A 26,631-nucleotide genomic window follows, 5' to 3' on the forward strand; every position below is an offset into this window, starting at 1 on the left:
ATACTTAGACGTATATTTAAATTACCTCCATTTAAGGTGATCTGAAATCCCAATTCATGGATGATTTTACACTGAAAACCTAGAGTTGTTTAGTAACGGTTTTCACTCGCTTTGAGTGGGCAGAACGGTTGTAAACGTGGTAAATAAAACAATATATAATAGCTTACCTTAGTATGTATGTTTTCTGTTTACTGAATCGAGAACTTTGCACATTGTAGATGTTCTTTAGTTTCCTCTTGAATAAACTTATTTATATTTACGTTTTGCAATACGTTTGGCTTCTGAGTCGCTCCAAGTTCTGTTTCACATATGCTGTTAAAGTATATTCTTTCTTGATATACAATTCCATTATTTCAAGATTTTCTAAAATTCTACCATATGGATGAGAAAGGTGGGTATATGTGAGCTAGTGCAGACAGACGTTCAGTAAATGCTGTTACTTCCAGTGGCATCGATTCTGTCTGGAATGTTCATATTCATTGTAGATTTACTGGATCTGGTGGGGTTTTTACGTAAGGCGACTTCTTCTGCCATACTCAGAGAATTTAGATTCTGGCTGGAACATTCATATACATCATATATTTACAGGATCTGGTGGGTTTTTACGTAAGGCCACACTCAGAGAATTTAGATTCTATCTGGAATGTTCATATATATCATAGATTTACAGGATCTGGTGGGTTTTTACGTAAGGCCACACTCAAAGAATTTAGATTCTGGCTGGAATGTTCATATACATCATATATTTACAGGATCTGGTGGGGTTTTACGAAAGGCGACGTCGAATACTGTACTAAGATAATTTCGATTCTGTCTGGAATGTTCATACTTTTAAGGATTTACATATTCTGAGAGTGTGTCTTTATTTTCAGAGACGCTAAAATTGTCTGGAATGTTTTGTTTTTTTTTAATTTCGCACAAAGCTACTCGAGGTCTATCTGTGCTAACCATCCCTAATTTAACAGTGTAAGACGAGACGGAAGGCACCTAGTCATTTCCGTCCACCGCCAACTCTTGAGCTACTCTTTAGCAACGAATAGTGGGATCGACCCTCACACTATGACGCCCTCATAGCATGTTTAGTGTGACGAGGATTCGAACCCGCGACCCTCGGATTACAAGTCGAGTGGCTTAACCACCTGTCCATGCCTGGCTTGTCTGGAATGTTCACGTTCACCTTAAAACCACACGGTATGGTTATAAGGCTGTTATAAAAGAATTATTCCACACTAAACGTACAAAAGCTTAATGAAAAATTTAACTTTTATTTATAGTCGAAACAACAACAAAAATGTTATTTCAAAGAAGCCACTAAATAAAATATAAATAAATCTCAAAGTGAACCAGCCAGACTATTAGGGAAATTTTGTTTGGATTTTTCGTAATTAAGCACAAACCTGCACAATGGACTATCTACGCTCTATCCACCGCGGGTATCAAGACCCAGTCTCTTACATTGTAGGTCAGCAGATATATCATTGTGCCACTGAGGAACATTTGGGAAATTGGGGTAGATTATACTGCACTTTGCTCCATAATACCACATGGGTAGATTTACACTGCACTTTGCTCCATAATACCACATGGGTAGATTTACACTGCACTTTGCTCCATAATACCACATGGGTAGATTTACACTGCAATTTGCTCCATAATACCACACGACAAAATTGATTCATTTATTTTTATTTTCAATGCCATTCACTCCTTTTTCCATAATTTTATAGAACACAGTAAAAGTTAAATATTGGACTGCCTGGTGTTTTAGGCTCATTTAACCGAACTTGTGCTTACCCTATAATTCACGAAATGTTACTTTTACTACACATGTGCTACAATAATACTTGTAATCTTCTGTTTTGTACACTATAGTAAAACGCGACTTTAAACCTTGATAAAAGGTACCGACTTTTAAAAAATAAAGTGCGAAACAAACGATAAAAAAAAACTGATGATAAAACTTGTCGAATCGTCATACATTTATTAGTTGTAACAAATCTTCTTTAGTTCTCCACTCAGGCTGTATCTAGACTTTAATATATAAGTTGGATGGATTATTTACCTTACTGATTTTTATCACTATTGTTTGTTTGTTGAATTTCGCGCAAAGGTACTTGAGGGCTATCTGCGCTAGCCGTCCCAAATTTAGGGACTGGAGGGAAGGCAGCTAGTCATCACCACCCACCGCCAACTCTTGGGCTATTCTTTTACCAACGAATAGTGGGGTTTACCGTCACATTATAACGCCCCCACGGCTGAAAGAGCAAGTATGTTTGGCATAACGGGGATTCAAACCCGCGACCCTCAGATTACGAGTCCAACGCCTTAATCCAATTACTATCGCAATAAAGATACTAATATGACCGCAATTGTTTCACGGGTCTCTGCTTGTATATATACATACATATTTCATTGGTTTATTTTTCTACATCATTATAAATTATTAAATGTAACGTACCCCTCAGAAGCTAAGGGGTTTCTTTACATTACAATTTATTGAACATTAAAACTAAGTTTAACACGGAAACTCCCAAAGAGGGTGGTTTTGGAAGTATCTTTTTGAGACAAGTTTTCGTTTAATAATTGATAATTTTAAAGTAAAATACAGCTTCCTCAAGTCTCTAGTTAGTACTAAGGCGTACTCGGTGGGAGTAAATTCTGTATGTATTGATAAAACCACGTTATCAGCATTATTAATTAAACTGTCTCCTAGCGGCACAGAGGAATGTCTGAGGACTCACAGTGCTAAAATCCAGGTTTCGATATACCAATGGTGGGCAGAGCATTGTGTAGTTTAATTACAAGTAACTGTCAATCTTTCATGTTTCTTCTATTACATTTTTTATTTAACTTTCACCTGTTATTCGGTAGGTAAGGTCGAAGCATCACTAGTGTCAGCAGTAGGATAAGCAGACAGGAACACTTTGAAAGCAGTTACAAACATAATAATGTACTCGGCTCGCTACACAATATCTACCAAGGTACTTCTAAGAGGTTTCTGAATACCTTCGTATGCCATTTAGAGTTTTCCATAATTTTTGATTTGATCGTTACGTTTGTAATTCACTGACAGATTTCAATCACCTTACCATTTCAAGTCACTCTTAGCAGCTAAAATGCTAAAAAAGCGCAGGTAATGCCTTCTTTTTAGCCAATAAAAAATGTCCAAAAAAGTCAGTCCCAGTGAAGAAAAACCGAATTAGGTAGCATTTTTTTCAAGAAAAATGTTCCCTTCCGGTTCGTGAGAGATCTACTGTTTTCTGAAAATATCTTAAACAAAACATGCAGACAAAATGAACAGGTTTCTTCAAGATTTGTGCACAGTCATCACAATGTTAAACTGATGGTTAGAAGGAAAGAAAACAGAAACGCCTGTCGCATACGCTTTTATTCTTAACCAAATAGCAGAAATGTTTTGTTTTGGAATTTTGCACAAAGCTACTCGAGGGCTATCTGCGCTAGCCGTCCTTAATTTTGCAGTGTAAGACTAGAGGGAAGCCAGCTAGTCATCATCACCCACCACCAACTCTTGGGTTACTCTTTTTACCAACGAATAGTGGGATTGACCGTCACATTATAACGCACCCACGGCTGGGAGGGCGAGCATATTTGGCGCGACACGGATGCGAACCGCGACCCTCATATTACGCGTCGCACGCCTTAACGCACTTGGCCATGCCGGGCCCCAAATAGCAGAAAAGGGTGTTAAAGTAATAATATTCCCCGACTTTTAAATTTTCAGAGCATGCTCAGGTGCTTATCATATCTAGAATTTTGAACATTTAGGTTTATAACCCGGCACGCTCGTTGGTAGACCCTGCACAGAACCTACAAATTGTTATTAATACGAGTTGTGTCTAATTGTTTTACTGTACTTACTTTGATATTATTTATTGGTTACACCATTTTCTTACTTTCCTTTATATGTCTTGTCTTGGTTTCTTTTTCTCTTGCACTAAGCTAAGTATACATTTTTGGCCCAAACCTTCTAACATATTTGCTTCTATTTTTTTTATACGAAAGCAAAAGGCATAAACCTGATTCTTATAAATATTTTCTTTATTGGCGACCTTTACTTAAAAATTAAAAAAGTATTTCTTTGAGTTATTATGTAAATGTCCATTTTATGCTTTTCTCAAAATTGGCGATGACCGAATAAACCGGACCAAGACAGCAGTTCCTACTCTTGTAAAGATTTAAAACTGAAACACGTGGACGAAGGTTAAACGGCCAGGTCAGAATTATTTAAGATTAAGGTATAGCTGTACCTAGTTTAAAACTACTGACTGAAAACAAAGGGCAGATACATAGAAGTATCCGCCGCCATATTTGCTCCTTCAACCAAATCATAGGATTGTTTAGCTTGTTTAACTCAAATATAAGCGCTGACTGTATTTGTCGGAATGATGTCTCGAACGTTGGATTTATGATTTTGGAGCATATCGTTTCACAGTTTTAGCTGATTGGACGTGAAAATGATTCTCTGACAAGATTTCTAGCTGTTCGTACATTTTACAAAACTCTTATTTATTTGGTAATAAACTACTAAATAAAACAAGATATAGCGTTAAAATAACGGGAAAAAAGTTTAGTTTCCTTCATAGTTTCCTCTCCGGCTCAATGTATACATATCCTTTCAATGTAAAATATATCTCATTTGAAATACAATAACCGTGCAATGGATGCTGTTGCGTTTACCCTTTTTGCAAAGCTTGTCTCTAGTCTGATATGTTTTCATAAATAACTGTATGTAACGTCTTGATCCCGATGTTAAATGAAATATTTTCAAAGTGATCAGAGTACACTAAATTATCAGTACGAAAAACAAATATTTAGAGAAACTCTATCAGCAGTTCACCTTCGTGAGATTTTGATTAATTTATACTATGGAAAAGCAATTAGTAATTTCGAAATATAAGTATATTAAGTTTAAGGAAATAATAATATTTATTAAAAATAAACATTCAGTTCTGTGCACCTCTTATGAATTATCTAATTTGTTCACTTTAAAGTTTGACTCATTCTATGAAATATCGTAGAATTACGAGTATGTTTATAGTAAGGGAAGACAATGAAAAATGATATACAAACGTTCATTAGTAAGAGCAGAGAAAGAAAAATGATACACAAATGTTCATTTGTAAAGGCAGAGAATGAAAAATGATCTACAAACTTTCATTAGAAGGGCAGAGAATAAAATGATATAGAAACTTTCATTAGTGAGGGTAGAGAATGAAAAATAACACCTATATAATTGATTCATGAGCACATGGTGTCCAGTGTTATAATTCGTATCATTGTGCCTTATTTACAGTTTACTTTCATGAGCACATGGTGTCCAGTGTTATAATTTGTATCATTGTGCCTTATTTACAGTTTACTTTCATGAGCACATGGTGTCCAGTGTTATAATTCGTATCATTGTGCCTTATTTACAGTTTACTTTCATGAGCACATGGTGTCCAGTGTTATAATTCGTATCATTGTGCCTTATTTACAGTTTACTTTCATGAGCACATGGTGTCCAGTGTTATAATTCGTATCATTGTGCCTTATTTACAGTTTACTTTCATGAGCACATGGTGTCCAGTGTTATAATTCGTATCATTGTGCCTTATTTACAGTTTACTTTCATGAGCACATGGTGTCCAGTGTTATAATTCGTATCATTGTGCCTTATTTACAGTTTATTTTATTTGTATAAAACGTATTTGTTTTAGAGATAAAGCACAATAAAATATCTGCTGTGTTTATCGCTGGGAACCAAATACCGGATGTTAACGTTGCAAGTTCTTAGATTTGTCTTTATCTCACGGTGGGAGGTCTAGAAAATAACTGAAGGTCAGTGGTGCAAGGCGTCTACATGACTCAGGAAAGAATACACAACTTAATCAAAAAGGTTTTCTTCTGGATAAGTGAAATAGTTCACGTGTACACAAACTGCTTCTGTTCAATTGTTTCAGACCTCGACCAGCTAGAGAATGAAATGGTTATTCATGCTATTCCATATTGACCTGGCACTACTTGGTGTTTAGGGAGGTCAACTTGTTGTTTGTTGTTCGCAAGATTAAAACACACCTTCGATAATGGTGGTAATTTTAGCCGTTGGGGCGTTATAATGTGACAGTCAATCGCTTAATTCGTCTTTAAAGAGTAGCCAAGTAGTTGGCAGAGTGTCGTTTTGACTCAATGCCTTCTATTTAATGATTAGGCATGACTAGTGAAGATAGCCTTCGAGTAGCTTTACTCAACAATTCTATGAACAAATTAACTATTTCACACCAAGACATACTGGTCAAGGAGCCTAAGGCATTGCTTATTGACTTTAAGTGCACTCAGATTGTTTAAACAGGCGTTGGGAACTTGTCATTCTCCTGTTCAAGATGGATTGTAGTAAGCAACAGAGACGAAGATAGTGCTTTGAAAGTGACAGCTTAAAACAGAACCTTTCACAAATGGGACTACCTGCATGCTATTAAGATGTATGGTCATCAGGTAAACCAAGAGCAGATGAAACGACATACACTGTAATGATGTGCCTAGACTCCAGAAACGTTTCAATTTAGCATACATTAATTAATACCTCAACAACTAATAGTAGTATTCCTTGTAATTTAGTAAAAGGTAATATCTAGTTATTAGATTAAATTTACAAAAATCAAGTCAACGTAAACTTACATAATTGTTGTAACATTTACATAATCAGTAAAATAGTTTCCAATTACAACTCAATGAAAAAGCATGGACGATCTGTGTCTGTTAAGTGAAAACTAAATATCTGTGCTTTTATCAAAACTGCGATATTTGTAATCAAAGTAAAACCCCAGTGTTGCTAATACAACACTCTGTAGTTTCTAGAAGTATTAATAATAAGAAGTTAAACTGTAGACTTTAACCGAACAAAAACCTCTAATATAAAACATATAATAAAATACTAGGACTTCTTGTTCGATTTCGCAACATCAGTCTCAGTTCACCGTATAAGGCTAATATTTCATCACTTACTGCTGTACTATTATGAAAACATATAGGGCATTTAGACTCCTTACAATGGTGCCCAGAGGATAGAAAAGTTTTATTGTATGTTACGGGATGTGATTTATTTACTTATATGTTCTGTAACCAATTCTATACATCAAACTAGTCTTCGACTAAAGTATCCAGATGAGGAATGTACAGCACTCTATATTACTTTTAAAGGCAAAACTTACTATAAATACATATGGGAAAGTGTGTAAAACACAGATAAGACGAACATAATTGCAAGAACAAAATAGTCATTTAAAGTGAACTTTAAGAAGAAAACATAAAAATTATTATAAATTCATTTAGAAAACTTTATGAAACAATACATTAGACGAACAATAGTGCCATAGGAGATGCTCATTCAGAGTGGTCTTTGTGACCACAGATAAAATGAAATGTGTTTCTGGCATTGTAGGACACGTGGCAAAGATAGATCAGAGTCGTAAGCATGAACACATTTTGTTGTTGTTATTTGCGTCTTTTCTTTTTAACCCACGAACTTAAACTTTTTTCAACCCGTGTTATTTGACTGTTCTTACAGTATAAACTAAGACGAGGATTCGAAACTGTGTTGTTGTTGTTTTTTGGATTATGGTGGGTGATCACATTCTAAACGGGAAACGTACTTGAAGTAAAAATGTATCTCAACACGGCTGGTATGGGTATAACAACTTTCATTAAATTAAAGAGCAACGTTTCGAACTTCTAAGGTCATCTTCAGGTTAACCTTTCAACCGTGATAAACACTAATCAGATTTCACTACGAACACTCGACATAATAGTACAACACCCCCGCTAGTACAGCGGTAAGTCTACGGATTTACAACGCTAAAATCAGGGGTTCGATTTCCCGCGGTGGGCTCAGCAGATAGCCCCATGTGGCTTTGCTATAAGAAAACACACACACACATAATAGTACAACAGAAGTACTGTAAACAAAACAAATGATCAGACTCATCACACTAACAGAAGTAAAAGGAGACACGAAACGTTATGAAAACAAAAGCACCAAGACAAGGCAATATTCAAAATACGTTATTTCAGAAACGCCCTCTGAAAACAGGATACATGTCAACCACTTGGAAGCAGACCGATGTTCTTATGTTTATAAAAGGAAGGTAAATCAGTGAATAACCCTGAAAAGTACAGGCCCGTAAGTATTACAAGAAAGTTTGTTTGTTTGCTTTCGAATTTCGTGCAAAGCTACACAAGGGCTATCTGCGCTGGCCGTCCTTAATTTTTCAGTGTAAGGCTAGAGGGAAAGTCCCGCCAACTCTTGGGCTACTCTTTTACCAACGAATAGTGGGATTGACAGTTACATTATAACGCACCCACGGCTGAAAGGGCGAGCATATTTTGGTGCGACGGGAATTCGAACCCGCGACCTTCGGATTACGAGTCGAACGCCTTTAACCCACCTGGCCATGCCGGGCTGTTGCAAGAAAGTTAAGAAAACTACTTGAATAAAATGATTAAAAATAGACTCATAAATTACCTTGAAACTGAATGAGCACTTCCAGAAATACAAATGGTTACAGAAACACAAAACAAACAACAGATATTTTCATAAGATTAACATTAGAAATAATACAAAATAATACACACATAAGACCAGTAGTAGAATACGCCAGTTAAAAATGTACAGAACATACATAAGACCAGTAGCAGAATACGCGTGTTAAAATGCACAAAACATACATAAGAATAGACGTAGAATACGCCTCTATAACATGGATAAATGCATCAAAAGCACACATCAACAAACTAGAAAACCATGTTTCAACCAAAGCATACAGAGTTCTACTGTAAACAAATTCATTATTTCTACACAACTATTCAAACAGGCTGACACTATAAGACAGATATATAGAGAACTAACTTCAATATTATAGAAACGATATTAATAAGAATGAACTGATGAGGAGACTAAAGAGTTACATAATCCATATTGATTGTTTGTTTATTTTGAATTAAGCACAAAGCTATACAATGGCTATCTGTGCTGTGCTTACCACGGGTATCGAAACCCGGTTCCTTGCGGTACAGGTCCGCAGACATCCCGCTGAGCCACTGTGGAGAAATAATTGTTGAACCAAGTTCTAACTACCATTTCCCTCTGAACATCATAAATACGACACTTACATAACAAACAATGCTAGGCCAATACATTCCTACACACTAAAGTAACTCTATTTTAAAAGGGTTTTTAACGTAAACATAGGACTATGTTTGTGTATTTATGATTCGTAACTAGAACTGTATTATGAACACAGACTAATAGTGCGATCACACATAAGTGAAGCTCGTGAAAATATACGAGTTAATATTATCACGTGAACTGGACATTGCACGAACAGGGTAAGTTAATTAAACTGCGGACAACGGACAAACTTTAACACGCTGTAGGTAATGTGACTACAACGTAACCTGAGATTCAATTACTGTACGAACAAAATAACAATTCCTGAAAGAGAAGAAGAGGTCTAACTTAATGTGACTCTCCCTGGTCCAAGACATGGTTCGAATCCCGATGAAAATAAATGACAATTCATCATAACGTTTCATTTTACTTATTTTATCAGGAGTAGATAAATGTTTACTCCAAATAATACCCTGAAATGTTTAAATATTCAATCAGAAGTAGAATCTAAGTTAATGTTTATTGCAATGAGAGTGGTCAAAATGTTTTTATAATCATCTTATTTACACGTGCAAAAATATTTTTGAACTTAATAAATAATTTCCTGGACAAAAACCTAAACCCTTCCGTTTTGTTTCGGCCCAGCATGGCCAGGAAGTTTAGACACTTAACTCGTAGTCAGAGGGTCGGAGGTTCGAATCCCAGTCGCACCAAACATGCTCGACCTTTTAGCCGTGGAGGAGTTATAAAGTGCGGTTAATCTCACTATTCGTTGGTAAAAGAGTAGCCCAAGAGTTGGAGGTGGGTAGTGATGACTAGCTGTTTTCCCTCTTGTCTTACACTGCCAAATTAGGAACGGCTTACGCAGATAGCCCGCTTGTAGTTTTGCGCGAAATTCAAATCAAACCGTTTTGTTTCAATTGACTCAATTTCTCTGATATAGGAGGCAAAAAATATGTTTTTTTTTCGATGTATTTCAAAGACATATCATTGAATATTTACTTTAATAATAAGTTTTAGTGACTGGTCTTTATTCCTCTCCTTGTGGTTACTGTTTCATAACTTGCTATCAAAAAATATAAAATCATTATTTTTTAACTTGGAAATAGTTGACAATAACTGCTCACGGTTGTAATATATACAGCGAAACCCATTGAAAATATTCCTATAAATATAGAAAAACGAATTTTCAGGTGAAAGAACAAAATTTTTTTTATATGTTCTAACTATTATTAGTTAGTTATCACCATTAGATTCCATCTAGGAACATAGGGCCGCAATCGCTTGCGGATTCTTCAACAAGTATTTAAGTGAGTAGGTTGTTAGCCCACTGCACCGAGCCGTCCCTAATTTAGCAGTGTAAGACTAGAGGGAAGGCAGCTAGTCATCACCACCCACCGCCAGCTCTTGGGCTACTCTTTTACCAACGAATAGTGGGATTGACCGTCACATATATAACGCCCATACGGCTGAGAGAGCGAGTATGTTTTGGCGCGACGCGGGCGCGCACCCGCGACCCTCGGATTACGAGTCGCACGCCTTACGCGCTTGGCCATGTCAGGCCTATGATCTAACTATACTTAGCACTAATTCAACCTGGTATTACAAAGTCTCAAAGTGTCCACTACTGTTATCTTTTTATGAATGACATTGAAGTCCTTATTATAACCACATTAAATACAGGGCGTCCGAAAAGTCTGGAACCATATACATTTTCTCATGATATTCTTGCAATTCGTAAGAAGTTTGAATTAACAGTGGGATTAACTCGACCTTCTCATGTTTTAAAAGAACGTAAATGTCCGAGATTATGAAAATTTCCAAATCACGTATGGTTCCAAACTTTACGGACATTCTGCACAACGTAAAAACTACTATTCCAGATTTATTGAGGATTTGCTATAATCTTTCCTGTTCACTTTTCAAGTTTTAATGATGTGTGAGTTTTCTCGATTCTACTTTTACGTATTTTTGTGTAACCATGGGTACGTTATAAACACGCGCTGTATGCTAGTTAAACCAATAAAGGTCGTTTTGTCCACAACGAAATTTAGGCTTCTTTTCTTATAGAATTGTCACTGAGTATGCCATGAAATTCCATCGATAAGTTTCATATGGATTACTAGTACGTCCATAAGAACGTATTATGTTTTATTGTAAAGAAAACACATAAAAATTGCCAAAAATAATACATTGGAATTCACATATGTTTATATTGTAATAAGATATGTCAATATTACGAAATATTGAAAGTTATTTTTGACGTCGTAATTAGCGGATCATCTCAGCAGGTCTTTCAGTTAATTATTACTAGGAACTTTCCTTATGACTTACGTTCATTGGTTCGTGTCAGTACAGTACTGGCATCATGAAATCACTAATGACTGTCTCGACTGTTTCTGTTTTCCCGTAAATACATCCAACGTTATGCAACCTATTGTCTGAAACGAAGCTCAATTGTTTTCTATTTACGGTAATTAAAAGTACAGGTTTTTTTTTTTCTTTTGTCTCTCACACAAGTCATACAGCGGTATGTCTGTGGGATTATTGTGTTAAAAACCGTGTTTCAATATCCATAGTTACCAAAACACAGACAGCTCTTAGTGTGATTTTGCGCTTGACGACAAAGAAAGAAACGAAATTAAGATAAAATAATCTAAAAATTCCCAAATACATAAATCAGTAGAGGGCGTCTTGAGAGATTTTTTACTTTTTCGTGATCAGAAAATTTCACGACAGCAAAGTGACAAACGTAGATAAGTTCTTTTATCAAAATATTATATAAAATAATTATCTGTAATTTAAACTCGATGCTATTTGTGTAAAATACATTTTATTAGTGTGATAAAATAAATTATCTTCTTGCATTGGATATGAAATGTTCTTAAAGTTTAAACTAAACTCAAATAGCTCTATATTTTATAAGTATATATTATGCTTGAAGTATGCATTTGACTTACAAACCTCTACCAGAGAACCTCAATACAGAAGGTAAAGGATTATAACACTATAATATTTATACTGGTTGGGTATAAACGTTAAGGAATTTTGTGGTTCACGTATAACAACAATAATTATTAACAAATGAAACATCAAATAAACCCTAAACTTTAACTTGAAGACATTTTATATAAAATAAAGATAATAAAATGTTGTTAAATTTGACGACATTCCATGACATGATAGTTTATTCGAAATACTTCAGAGAATTATTTTTATGTGTTGTCTAAAGTGCGCTTCAATAAAACTTTCTACATTGCGAAAGCGTAATATGTTGGCTTAAAAACTTTCGTGTCTAACTTAATTAGAAAACTTGTTACACATAACTATTTGCTTTAATTAATTTTCTTATATTCTTCACTTCAGTGAGACAAATTCTAAACTGAATTTCAATAATTCGAAAATTTCTTATTCAGAGAATTCAAAGGCCCAGCATGGCGAGGTGGTTAAGGTGCTCAGCTCGTAATCTGAGGGTCGCGGGTTTGATTCCCTGTCGCACCAAACATGCTCGCCCTTTCAGCCGTAAGGACATTATAATGTGACGATCAATCCCATTATTCTTTGGTAAAAGAGCAGCCCAAAAGTTGGCGGTGGGCGGTGATGACTAGCCGCCTACTTTCTAGGCTTACACTGCTGAATTATGGACGGCTAGCACAGATGGCCCTCGTGTAGCGTTGCGTGAGATTCAAAAACAACAAAACAAGAAAAAAACAGAATAAAATATTGATGACTAGTCTTTACCCAAGGCGTGAACTCACCAGTTCTCAGTCTTCTCTCGTTTCTGTGAATATTATTGTTTCCCTGAGTACGTTACGGATCAACTGTACTTGTCGGTGTTGTTAATCTGTTACAGCATTGTTAAATTGATACTTTGTCTCAGGGAACAGATAGACAGGAACAGTTTGTTTTCTATTTAAAGTGTACTGTTGAACACGTATAAACACGCATATCGTTACTGTTGAAACTATTCAAACCATAAAGTAAATGAAATCAAATAGAGCTTCTCAAATAAGCAGGGAATCGTGGAAAAATATATTTATAGGTTTCATTTCATCGATATCTCTGATACCTCTAATAATAACAGGAAAAAAAGTGACAATTTTAGCAAAAGTTCTTAATTGAGTAATAAATGACACGATACTAAAATATTTTCTGAAACAGAAATTGAATCACGTAAACTATATATTTAGGACTGATGTAGCATATAACTGTAGTATTGAAACATGCCCAACCTGGACCTCAAGAATGGAAATCTTATGCACGTTTGGCAAGTCGAAGGCGCTGTTCAAATACCAGTACTTGAGTCACCTGTAATAAATATAACCCATATCAGCATACAGTGATAGTACCTTACAGGCTCCGCATGACCAGGTGGTTAAGGCACTTGACTCGTAATCCGAGAGTCAATGGTTCGAAACCCCGTCGCACCAAACATCCTTGCCCCATCAGGTGTGAGGGCGTTATAATGTGAAGGTCAGTCCTACTATTCGCTTGGTAAAAGAGTAGCCCAAGAGCTGGCGGTGGGTGGTGATGACTAGCTGCCTTCCCTCTAGGCTTATACTGCTAAATTAGGGACGGCTAGCGCAGATAGCCCTCGCGTAGTAGCTTTGCGCGGATTCAAAAGAAACAAATACGGGTCCTCTTAAAGTAAACTAATAAACCAAAAAGCTATATTTTACAAGCGAAACGCGCTTACCTAATATGATGTCTGAAACGTTCTTTTCTCACTAAAGCTAGGGCAGGACGACCTCAGGATACTGCGTATTTTAAAAACATATTTACCCGACTTATCGGAGTACAGACTGTCAGAGTGAAAATTTGTAAAGTACTTATTACTAGAAGAATAGTGTAATAAACATTCGACAACAATTTTTGTCATTCTGTTATATACAGGGTGTTCGGAAAGTCACTGTGCAGTTTTGTAATCATATTTTATTCAGTCCATTTCAAGCCAGCAACTGATAGCGGTGTTTAGAAACAAAATAAGAAGGATCCAGGCCTGTATTGATGCCAACATGGTCACTTTCAACATTGTTTATAATTGTCATTCATATTTACCTCCTATATTCTATATTGAAACATGTCTGTTAATAAATACATATGTGCACAGTGACTTTCCGAACACCCTGTATAATGTTTAACTGTTTTTGATATTCATGTTTCCTCTGAGTCCTTGAGAGGCCTAATTATCTTACTGTTTTTAAAGTTCATCAGTATGACTATTGAGTTAAATTGATAGAGTATTATGCTTTTGACAGTAAAACAGCAATTATGTTTTACCAGTCTTTTGTTTCTTTCCTAGCTAGACGATGCTTCATAAAGTCCTTTCCTATTATCATAGTTTTGTGGCTATGCGTAATAAATATGATGCCTACTTTTGTGGCTATGCGTGATAAATATGATGCCTAGTTTTGTGGCTATGCGTGATAAATATGATGCCTAGTTTTGTGGCTATGCGTGATAAATATGATGCCTAGTTTTGTGGCTATGCGTAATAAACATGATGTCCTTCATCATTGAAAATATTTTTCAAATCTAGAATCATTCATAAGCTTTCATAAAATAAGCATAAGATGATCATTTACTTTTAGAAACTTTTGTAAAAAATGCATGTTTTAAATATTTAGGTGTAAAAATTGGCAGTCTCTTATATCGAACGAAATGTTTAACTTACTGTGTAGAGTGGACAACATCATGTCTATTTTATAGTGGAGAAAACACACAAATCTGTTTAAAAGAAACGCAGAGAAAACACTTATAATGCGAGTTAATGGCCCAAATGTCTTATTTCAATAAGTTTATTGTTTAAATGTTGCATTAAGCTTAAGATTCGTGGCTGAAACCCTGTAACACTAAAACTATTATCAATTTCCATCATCAGAACACTATCCATTTGTAATTGGTAATTTATTTTAAATTGCCCCCCAGTGACTCAGCGGTATGTATGCGGACTTACAACGTTAACAACCGGGTTTCGATACCGTGGTGGGCAGAGCACAGATAGCCCATTGGGTAGCTTTGTCCTCAATTCAAAACAACATTTATTTTACAAATTCACTAGCAGGTTGCCATCTAGTGTACATAATACAAACTACACAATATAAATTCGAATTAGCTTAACTATTATGCAGCTGAAAAGTATGCGAGGTTATGTTTGGCTTCACATAAACAATCATAAGATTTAACTCACAGAATCTTCTTTGTAAATGGATAATGAACATCTTTTGAAATCATTGACGTTACAATAAGTCTGAAGGTTCATAATCCTAAAACCTGTGTTTCAAAAGTCATGGTGGGCACAGATCTGGTATCCATTGTGTAACTTTGCGCTTAGCAACAAACACACTTCTCGTTGCAATAAATAATGTTTTTAACTGTAAATATAATTTAATAAAACACAATGCGCTTTATAGTAAACAAAATAAACCGGCAAACATAACATTATGACGTAGTCATGAATTGTGATCCACATAGATATTTTAAATGCCAAAACAAAATTCTCTATTTATGTTTAATTACAAAAAAAATTGTGAACTTTTATTTTTAACTATCCTCGTTAGAGGTCTCTATGACCATATTTTGTCTGTGGACTGTTTGTGCTGTTCACACCACGGGTATCGAAACCTGTTTTTTCAGTGCGATAAGTCTTTAATCTTAGCTCTCAACCGCTAGGGGACAACAACTACGTTGTTAAGAGTTTACTTCTGGTTATTTAGTCTTCATAATAACTCGAAGATGATACGAAATGTCACACGTGTTACTATATCTATACATGTCTATCTAAACTTGTTGTTATGGTAACACCAGACGTAATTAAATTATGTTATAAATAAAAGCGTTTTGATTTCAAAAGGGCATGAACAGGTCTACTGAAAGTTATATGTTTATATATTCTGGAAATAGTAGAGGTATTTCAAGATTTGTAGTTTTTGATGGTGAAACGAAAAAAATAAAAAGACGAAAACAATAATCCCATATTGATTTTGTTTTTTACATGTCGAAGAAGATATAATTTCTGTAACTTGTAGTTTTGAAAAAAATAACAACATTTTTGAATACTATTAACAAATCTTTACTTTGGTAACATAAATTTTTAATGGCTGTTTTATTAATGAAATTAAATGTTTATGTTGTGCACGCATTGAGCTGTTTCTTTAAGACTCCAAAACTCATATGACTGTCATTTCTTTCTCTCTTTATGGGACCCGGCATGGCCAAGCGTGTTAAGACGTGCGACTCGTAATCTGAGGGTCGCGGGTTCGCATCCCGGTCGTGCCAAACATGCTCACCCCTTCAGCCGTGGGGGCGTTATAATGTGACGATCAATCCCACTATTCGTTGGTAAAAGAGTAGCTCAAGAGTTGGCGGTGGGTGGTGATGACTAGCTGCCTTCTCTCTAGTCTTACACTGCTAAATTAGGGACGGCTAGCACAGATAGCCCTCTAGTAGCTTTGTGCGAAATTCCAAAACAAACAAACTCTCTTTATGTGTATATATATGTATATGCGCAATCAAAATTTTTGCGAGTATCCTATTATTTATAGTTTTAATTGCTAATTGCGCAAAGGAGTTAAATCTCGTGCTTTGTTAACAAAACTACGAGGTGGAAATCAATACGACGATATATTTACAAAAAAATAAAATTGATGAAACTCACATTTCTGCAGCAACCTGCTCGTGCGCTCATCGACCTTCACTTGACAAACGGCCAGCGCTGCTTCTCGAAACTGAGTTACCATGGGAACTACAAATAAGATAGTGCCTTACCTCTACACATTGACAAACAAGGCGGAGACGGTTGCTATGGTTACGGTGAGAGGAAAAATTAGAGATCAGCGTGCGGCAGTGCTGTCACGTTGCGCGAGGTATGATGCTTGGAGAGTAATCTTAGTATCTCCTTCAACTGGTCATGATTTGATGTGCAATATACACTGTTTACCTACGAATATATTGCGAAAAGAAAGTAGGAAAAACATAGTGTTGTTATTTTTGTTTCTTAGAAGTGTACTCCATAAAACGAGGATTTTTGTTTGCACGATACGGATAAAATTGTACATGAAACATTTAGGTTTAATTGAAAATTACTTCGTGTTAAAGATTGTGATACTTCTATACTTATTTCTTAACTTATTCTTACTGCCATGAGCGTAATATTTAGCGAAGTTAATGCTCTCAACTAATTTAATTTTATATGACACACGAGCAAAACTTTTGTCAAAATTATAGCTGTTAATAACGTATGATTTATTGACACATGTTTGTTAATAGTACCAGATTAGTATAATCTGTAATTCGTGGTTTAGTGTCAAGTACATATTTAAAAATATCTGATTGATACAATCTGTAACATATGGTCCAGTTTTGTGTACCTATATAAAAATATCTGATTGATACAATCTGTAACAAATGGGTTAATGTTATGTACATACAAAATCATTACAATAACGAGCCAGGAAAACCGAAAAGTGTGTATCAGGATATTATAACATTAATATCCTGATGCTACAGATTTCATCAGATAAGATAAACATTATTCCTGAAACATACTTCACATTGTGAGATAGACTGGAAAAATAAATCTGCCATGTATTTTCTTACTATATAAGCTTTTATATTCTAGGATTAGAAAATATGAATGAAAATAACATCGTAAACCTCCAATTTCACTCTGATACTACATTCATAATGGCTAATTTCAAGATAATTAGTATTCAACGCTAATCAACCTTATATTTTTACACAAACAATCACTTGGTTACATGTGGTGAGCCTCCCAGTTGCTCAGCGATGAATGTCAGACTTTCTAGGCCCGGCATGGCCAAGCGTGTTAAGGCGTGCGACTCGTAATCTGAGGGTCACGGGTTCGCATCCCGGTTGCGCCATACATGCTCGCCCTTTCAGCCGTGGGGGCGTTATAATGTGCCGGTCAATCCCACTATTCGTTGGTAAAAGAGGAGCCCAAGAGTTGGCGGTGGGTGGTGATGATTAGCTGCCTTCCCTCTAGTCTTACACTGTTAAATTAGAGACGGCTAGCACAGATAGCCCTCGAGTAGTTTTCCTCGAAATTCAAAAACAAACAAACAATAATATATTTGATTAAGAGTTTGTTTTTCTGCATATGCGTTTAATGTATCTTTCGAGCCTATTATTAGATAGTTTTTGTAATGTACTATTTATTGATTTTTGTTTATAATAATTTTCTGTTTTCGAATCTATACATCTGTGTGGGTGTGACATGATTAACATGGATAAATATAATGGACTAGATTAATAGACAATTTACCAACACACATTGTGTCAAATCAGTTACATAATAATAGCAACATTAAAAGTCTTTCGTTTTTCAGGAAACATTACATTACCCACACGAATATTAATATTTCAATGCACATAATATTATATTATCAACATGAACAATGGTTTACTTTCAGAATACGTAACATTATATTAGCGGCATATGTATTAATGCTTTAATTTCATTATACATAGCGCAAAAACCAAAACAGCATTTATTATAATAATGTTTTCGTGTTCACGAGGATCATTTTGAGTCAAAAGAATGTATTATATATATGATAGTTGAGTCGAAAAATAGGTTTATTTAGTTCAGCAAAGAGTGACCACAACATGTGTTAAAACAAAGACAAACCGAACTGTGTGAGTAATATAAAATATTGTTTGTTTGTTTTTGAATTTCGCGCAAAGCTACATGAGGACTATCTGCGTTAGCCGTCCCTAATTTAGCTATGTAAAACAAGAGGGCAGCTGATCATCACTACCCACTGCCAACTCTTGGGCTATTCTTTGACCAACGAATAGTGGAATTGATCGTAACATTATAACGCCCCCACGGCTGAAAGGACGAGCATGTTTGGTGCGACAGCGATTCGAACCCGCGATCCTCGGATTACGACTTGAGTGCCTTAACCACCTGGCCATACCGGGCCCTAAGCGTAAGTGAAAAACATAATTTTCTGGCTAAGTCTCTGATGAGACGTTTCTACTGGTTATCTGTGGTCCAATGACAGTTTTGTTTATATTTTTTATTCACGTTAGCTATCAGCACTTAAACTCATAGTAGCAAACTCGTATCATTTAGAATCCTTTCACTAATAAACTTAATTATGAACGTATTTGACTAGTTGGTCAAAGAAGTGATCTGTGATTATAACACGTCTACATGTGGTCTGTGATGATAATACGTCTACGTGTGGTCTGTGATGATAATACGTCTACGTGTGGTCTGTGATGATAATACGTCTACGTGTGGTCTGTGATGATAATACGTCTACGTGTGGTCTGTGATGATAATACGTCTACGTGTGGTCTGTGATTATAATACGTCTACGAGTGAATTCCTGTTGCCACCGCTATGAAGCCTCTTCGAAAAGTGAGGGAAGTCTTCCCTCTTATTAACTGTTTTGTTGTGTCATAACTACATTGTGCACTTATGGAGATAAATAAATTGCGTAACACCTTATATAGTAAATATTTATCCTGGTGATCAGAGAGTTCTACAGTTATGTTTATGAGAAAGGGATGGAGAATTATAATAATATCGCACATGGTGAACGTAAAACATCTTATAATGAACAAAATGTAGAAAAAATATTAATAATATTCCATGTAATATAAACATTATGTTTTAGCCTTTCAATTACTGCCAAAACAGTTCTAAATCTGAGGTAAAATTTAAACGATTTAAACATTGTTTATTAACAGCATATTATAATATTTAGTTTTGCTGTAGTACATGGTTGAAAGCTTAACAGCCTAATAATAATAAGCTGATAATATAAATGAAGTACTTGATTTGACACAGACGTTTTGATTAGATTGTATATGTGCATCATCACGGCTTCCTGAAACAGGCTGTTTTCAAATTAACCAAATATTGTGTATCAAAAGTGTGTTATGAATGCCGTATGTTGTGACCGGCACTCGTAACGTTTTCGAAATAAAACAAATAGTTTTGAAATATTTTGGTTATCGCCCCCGGCTAGTACAGCGGTATGTCTCCAGATTTACAACGCTAAAATTAGGGGTTCGATTCCCCTCGGTGGGCTCAGCAGATAGCCTGATGTGGCTTTGCTCTAACAAAAACAAACACAAACAATTTTGGTTATTATTTGAAATTTTGTGTGCAAACGTAGTGACGTAAGAATAGAAACACATCTGAGAAGGACATTAGTTGAATTATTCAAACATTAGCCAGTCACTGTAGAAGGAAATTGGTCTATAGTTACTGTAACGGCTACTGAGTGGACTTCTTTTTTTCACAGTAATAATATTGTAATTCTGTTCTTCTGTTTCCACTAGTAATTGAACGTGTATTTTCCTATCCGAGTGTCTTGCAACGCAACGTCACTAATTCGGTGGTTAATCATTTATTAAAGACATTGACGTAGAACACGGTGCAAAGAAGTAAAAATAAACGCACATTGATATAAAAAAAATATTACGTGTTGGTTGGTATAACATATCTCAGTAAATAATAAGTTATTTAATATTTATTAAGCCGTATCTAGTTTATGAAGGTACTCGAAAAACATTAGCATCTTTTCTTATTTAGCAACACCAAAGTAAAGCTTTATTTTGAATACATAAACTGGTATTTCTTTTTTCTGAAGTTGTGTATAAATATCCAGTAGATACTTCTGTGTTTCGTCTAAGCACACTCAGGAGCTCGAGTACTGAATGAAAGGCCTAGTGGACAGTGATTTCCGCGATACAAGATACTGATCTGAAATGCCATTTTCACACATTTCTCACTTGAAATCAGTTGAAAGGAATGTGACAAAATCGCAGCATTCCTACAACAGTTAGTGGACCCTGTATGGCAAACTAGTTAGGGCGTTCTACTCGCAATCTGAGGGTCGCAGACTCGAATTCCCGTCACACAAATATGCTCGTCCTTTCAGCCGTGGGGGCATTATAATGTAACAGTCATTTTTACTATTCGTTGGTAAAAGACTAGCCAAAGAGTTGGCGGTGGGTGGTGATGAGCTGCTTTCCCTCTAGTCTTCCACTCCTGATTTAGATCTACGCAATGATTCAACAATTTTCAACTTTCAAACGCTAAACTTTAGAAATATATTTCACCTTATATATTAAACTATTGTATTTGCTTTCTGGAAACATACTGTATCATCGTTATGTCTTTCGAAATACTCTTGTTGCTTGCTGTAGAATAGGGTTTGTACATAAATATTTCTCTCGTAGTGTTACCATGACTGTTGGGAATTCTATGGGCACGTGTACTGTAATGTACCAATCACGTCCATTCTCTTATTATTTACGAATTACCTCCTTCTGAGCGAAACAGACTGTATAGTCTAGAGCAAAGCTTGTTTGGTTTAGCCCTTTGAGAAATTGTCTTATTTCTATATACAGTTCCAAAAACTATTAAGGTAAGACGAGTATGTCTCTCAAGAGAAAATAGAGTCTGGTTAGGGAATAGGTAAAAATATTTCGATAATTGGGAGAGCGTTGTCAGGTTTCTAATGATTCGGTTCAGAACATCGACGTTTACTGAAGAGCATAACGTTAGAGCTACAGTTCTGGGAATCGATTTTTTTTACGTCTTTGTTAATAATGTATTGTATTGTTTATTATAAAACATAAGATAACCTACAGAATAAATCACCAAGTATCATAGAACGAAACATCAACTTTTAGAAAAAAGGTATTTTGAATGTAAGGTAAAACATATAAACTTCCGTAAGTCTACGGATTTACAACGCTAAAATCAGGGGTTCGATCCCATTCGGGGGCTCAGCAGATAGCCTAATGTGGCTTTGCTGTAAAGAAAACACAAGACATAACCCCCTAGTGGCAAAATAGTATGTCTGTGACCTTATACCACAAGAAACCAGGTTTCGATAACCGTGGTGGGCAAAGCACAGACAACCCATTGTGTAGCTTTGTGCCTAACACAAAACAATTTTAACTTAATTTAGAACCACGTACCTACTTAGAAATCAATGAATATAGATAATTTAGGTAACTTTATTTACATGAAACATTAGAATGCATTGTTTTATTAGCTGGGTTACAAAAACGATTGAAATTGACAAGTTGTCAGTGTCTCCGAAAATAACATGTTTTCGCAGCTTCCTGATAAACTGTTGTAAAGCACTATATTATGTATTCAGTGTGGTTGTGAGGTAAAATCTAAAAGAATACATTTTTATCAACCCTCATACTTAATGGTAAACAGCAATTTGCTTTCTATTCTCTCTGTCGAATAAAATTATTTTTCATCTATTCAAAGCTGTGAATGTTTGTTTTGAATTTCGCGCAAAGCTACCCAGGGCTATCTGTGCTAGCCATCCCTAATTTAGCAGTGGGAAGGCAGCTAGTCATCACCATTTACCGCCAACTCTTGGGCTACTCTTTACCAACGAATAGTGGGATTGACCGAACGTTATAATGCCCCCACGGCTGAAAGGGCGAGCATGTTTGGCGCGACGGGGATGCGAACCCGCGACCCTCAGATTACGAGTCGCACGCCTTAACACGCTTGGCCCTGAGTTATGAATGTATATAAACTAATTTTTTATTACGTTTCGAGTTTATTATTAAGTAAATTAATTGAGGTAAAAAATAATTTAAGGTGGTTTCCGATTAAACTGAAATTTGATTAAAAAGATAAAGATATAAACATTTTGAAGAGTGATTGACAGCGTTAATCTGTTCAGTGTAACAGGTTTAGAAGATTGTACCCTACTGCCATCTGTTGACGAACATTTTATTTAAATCTTCATTGTTCAAAACAGCGTCTCAATTGTCTGTGACAATTATTTTTGTCTCATATGGAATGTGGTTTTTAATATATAATCAATTTAAATATAAGTTGTTTGGCAATTACCCTCTATTTGTAATAGTAAAAACAATTTCAAAGAAAATTCAGAGTTTTCTTTTTAGTTATCACAGGGCCCGGCATGGCCAAGCGTGTTTAGGCGAATTACTTCCTTCTGTTTTAACAGAAACATTCACTAAAACTTTGATTGCTGTTAACAATCTAGGATAAACTTTTAAATGTATTTAATTAGGAAAAAAAGAAATAAATGAAAATTTTTACGGCTAAACGAAGTTATAATAATTAATTAATAAACGCTTATTTGGCTTATTTGAAGGAAATACTGAGAAAATGTATATTTTTTGAAATAAAAAGAAAGGTTCATGGGAAAAAAAATAAATATAATTTTTTTTATTTCCTACCAATAAAACTACAATTTTACTGGATACAGTAATATAAGTGAAGAAAATGCTAACTCTTTAACTTGTTTGAATTTCGGGCAAAGCTACACGAGGGATATCTGCGCTAGCCGTCCCTAGTTTAGCAGTATGAGACTAGAGGGAAGGCAGCTTGTCATCACCACCTACCGCCAACCCTTGGGCTACTCTTTCACCAACGAATAGTGGGATTGACCGTCACATTATAACGCCTCCACGTCTGAAAAGGCGAGCATGTTTGGTGCGACGGGAATTCGAACCCGCAATCCCCGGATTACTAGTCGAACGCCTTTACCCACCTGGCCATGCCGGGCCCTACTATTTCAATAATATCTAACCCAGAGAGATAATCCAAAAATATTTTATTGTGATTATTTATTAGATTAAATGGTTGATATTAAGTAAGTGTTTTAATTATTTTACGCATGCATGTAGAGATACTATGTTCAAGCTAGAAAGTTGATATATAAGTTGAATAATAAAAAAAGAAAGGTTTATTCGTTTTAACGTATAGAATTATGTTTGTCGTAAGGATCGAACCTAGTATTTTAACGTTACAAAATGTACAGCTCCTCTACTGTTCAACTATCTGAGGTATAAATGTATATATAAAATGTTTACTCATTTAAATCATTTTGTCAGTTCAACCACATAAAATCATTCTATATCTTGAAAGCATACAAATAAAATTTTTAATGCAAATTATTTTTTCTTCTAATTCTCAGAACAGCAGATATGAGTACAAAATATAACACTGTTTTTTAATATATACTCTTCAAAACAAGAAACGCAAAAGGGATATTTTTGTTATTTTAAAGAGAAATATGTGTAATAACGTTACAAGCTCAGAGTATGTGATGTTACACATGTTAAGGCACTGATTGTCAGACCAGAATGACAATAAATGTTGTCCACTTTGAAAACGGAGGAAAACATCGGATTTTTCGCCAAAACGCATGCGTGTCCAATAAATTTGTTTGAGAGATCTGCATGTTCTGCAAGTGCAACATGTGCAATATTCCTATAAAAGTGACGGGTTCTCGGTTTCCATAGATCAGTGTTAAGCCACCGACACGCAATACAGTTACGCCAAGACTGACTGAAGCACAACGCAACAACGCCATTGGTCGCTTGGAAGCAGGCGAATCTCGATCAGATGTTGCCAGAGCTGTGAATGTTCACCCAAGCACCATCACAAGGCTATGGAATCGTCACCAACAACACGGATCAACTCGTGACCGTCCACGATCTGGCAGACCTCGTGTGACCACGCCAGCACAAGATCGCAACATCCGGTTACGTTACCTTCGGGATAGGACCACCACTGCGACGTCTACTGCCTCAACCATACCAGGGCTGCGTAGGATTTTCGATCAGACCGTACGCAACCGTCGACGAGATTCTTAGGCCCCATGTGCAACCCATCATGGTGAACGTCAACCACGTTTTTCAACATGACAACGCTCGTCCTCACACAGCCCCACTCACCACTGTCTTCTTGATACACCACAACATCAACGTTCTTCCCTGGCCCTCCATATCACAAGATATAAACCCCATCGAACATCTTTGGGACGAGTTGGACCGACGTCTGCGACGGCGACAACCTCAACCGCAGACTCTACCTCAGCTTGCAGCAGCTTTGCAGGCTGAGTGGACAGCCATTCCACAGGATGTGATTCGTCATCTCATCGCTTCCTTGGGCAGGAGATGCCAAGCAGTTATTTGTGCTCACGGGGGACATACTCGTTATTGACATTGAGTGACGTTAAACTTCAACTAGTGAGCGTGGACTTCGCCTTTGCAGACTTTGGATGTTCAGCAGTGAATGTGCAAAGTTTCACACATGTCATACAGAACTACCCGGAATAAACTTGTTAACAATTTGTTTCATATTTTGCCTTTTGCGTTTCTTTTTTTGAAGAGTATATTATTTTTCTAGATTTCACTTCTTCATAGTTTTCCAAATAATTGTTTTATCGCTATTCTATTTTCATATTTAAAAATTGATTGTATGTGTGTTTTCTTGTGTCAAAGCCACATCGGCCTTTCTGCTGAGCCCACCAAGGGGGAATCGAACCCCCTGATTTTAGCCTTGCAAGCCCGTAGACGTACCGCTGGACTAGCAGGGGTCAACTTAATTCTCTGAAAATTCAAGTGTTTTTTTTCTATTACAGGTGATGTCAGTCTCTCGTACAGTTTATTCGTATCATGTGTCGTGTTGTGACGTCAGTTTTTAACTTGTGAAGGGACCGAAGAAAAGATCACTGACTGCATAATTAACAAAAGTATTAATACGATATGTCAGTGAATTAAAATCAATCTAATATTGAGAAGTTTTTCCTTATGCTGTTCTTGCATATTAACCCTTAAAGAAAGTTAAAAACAAAATAAAGAACCATTTTTATTTTACAGACAATCATCTTATCTTATCTGAACTTATGTAAAGTGGTGGCCTCCAATACTGTAGATAACAACTTATTCTATAAACTGATTAGACGGTTATAAAAATAGATTTGCCATAATTGGAGCTACGTTTGGATTACCTAAGCCTTACATTCTCATCTTATTACCTTCAAAATGCAGCACGAAGAACTCTGAAGCTATTGTGTATTGTTGAATATCTGGTGCTGTTGGAATCCCCAAACCTCAAACTAAAATATATCAGCTCATTCGGTCCTTTTATAGAATTCTGCTAATACAGCACCTATTAACCCATTCTAATAAATCATTAACCGTTTTTTATAGGTAGGGAAACTGAAGCTTGACACATTATTCCAAGTGTGAGCTAACTAGTGATTAGTATAAAGAGATGATTGTCTATTTTGACTTGTAATATGTACAAAACCACCATCTAATTTTATCCGCTTACCACTAGGAACAAAACACTGTTTTCATCATTTAAATGGCATATCCACCATTATCCGAAGATCATTGTCTTCAATCATGGTAGCGAATGAGCTTCCATTTATATTAAATGTGTAAAGAAATACATTTACCAAAAGTAAGTCCATTTGTCAGATATTTCTCTAACTTATAAACTGTTCAAAGGAATTCTATAAAACCTCAGCTTCCTCAGTTAATCTATAAATATCTACGAATTTAATACCTTTGGCAAACTTTGCTAATTTACTAATTATGTCCTCATTAATACTATTAATGTAGATAAGAACATTTAAATGATCAGACAAAATGAACCTAAAGTATCCTTATATTAACAAGACTCC

General features: G+C 35.7%; 1 long non-coding RNA gene across 2 annotated transcripts in view; it reads right to left on the reverse strand.

The window, feature by feature from the left end:
- The window catches only part of LOC143228150 (uncharacterized), a 63,994-nt gene extending 46,976 nt beyond the window's left edge, over window positions 1-17,018 (reverse strand). The window contains exon 1 of one of the 2 annotated variants that reach the window (XR_013015219.1): window positions 16,824-17,018. This is a non-coding gene — a long non-coding RNA (uncharacterized LOC143228150). Of the gene's footprint in view, window positions 1-167; window positions 430-16,823 lie in introns of those variants that run through there. The other variant, XR_013015220.1, reaches the window with a different exon arrangement.
- Window positions 17,019-26,631: the final 9,613 nt, after the last annotated feature.

This window comes from Tachypleus tridentatus, chromosome 10, assembly GCF_004210375.1.
Source record: "Tachypleus tridentatus isolate NWPU-2018 chromosome 10, ASM421037v1, whole genome shotgun sequence".
NCBI classification, from domain to species: Eukaryota; Metazoa; Arthropoda; class Merostomata; order Xiphosura; family Limulidae; genus Tachypleus; species Tachypleus tridentatus.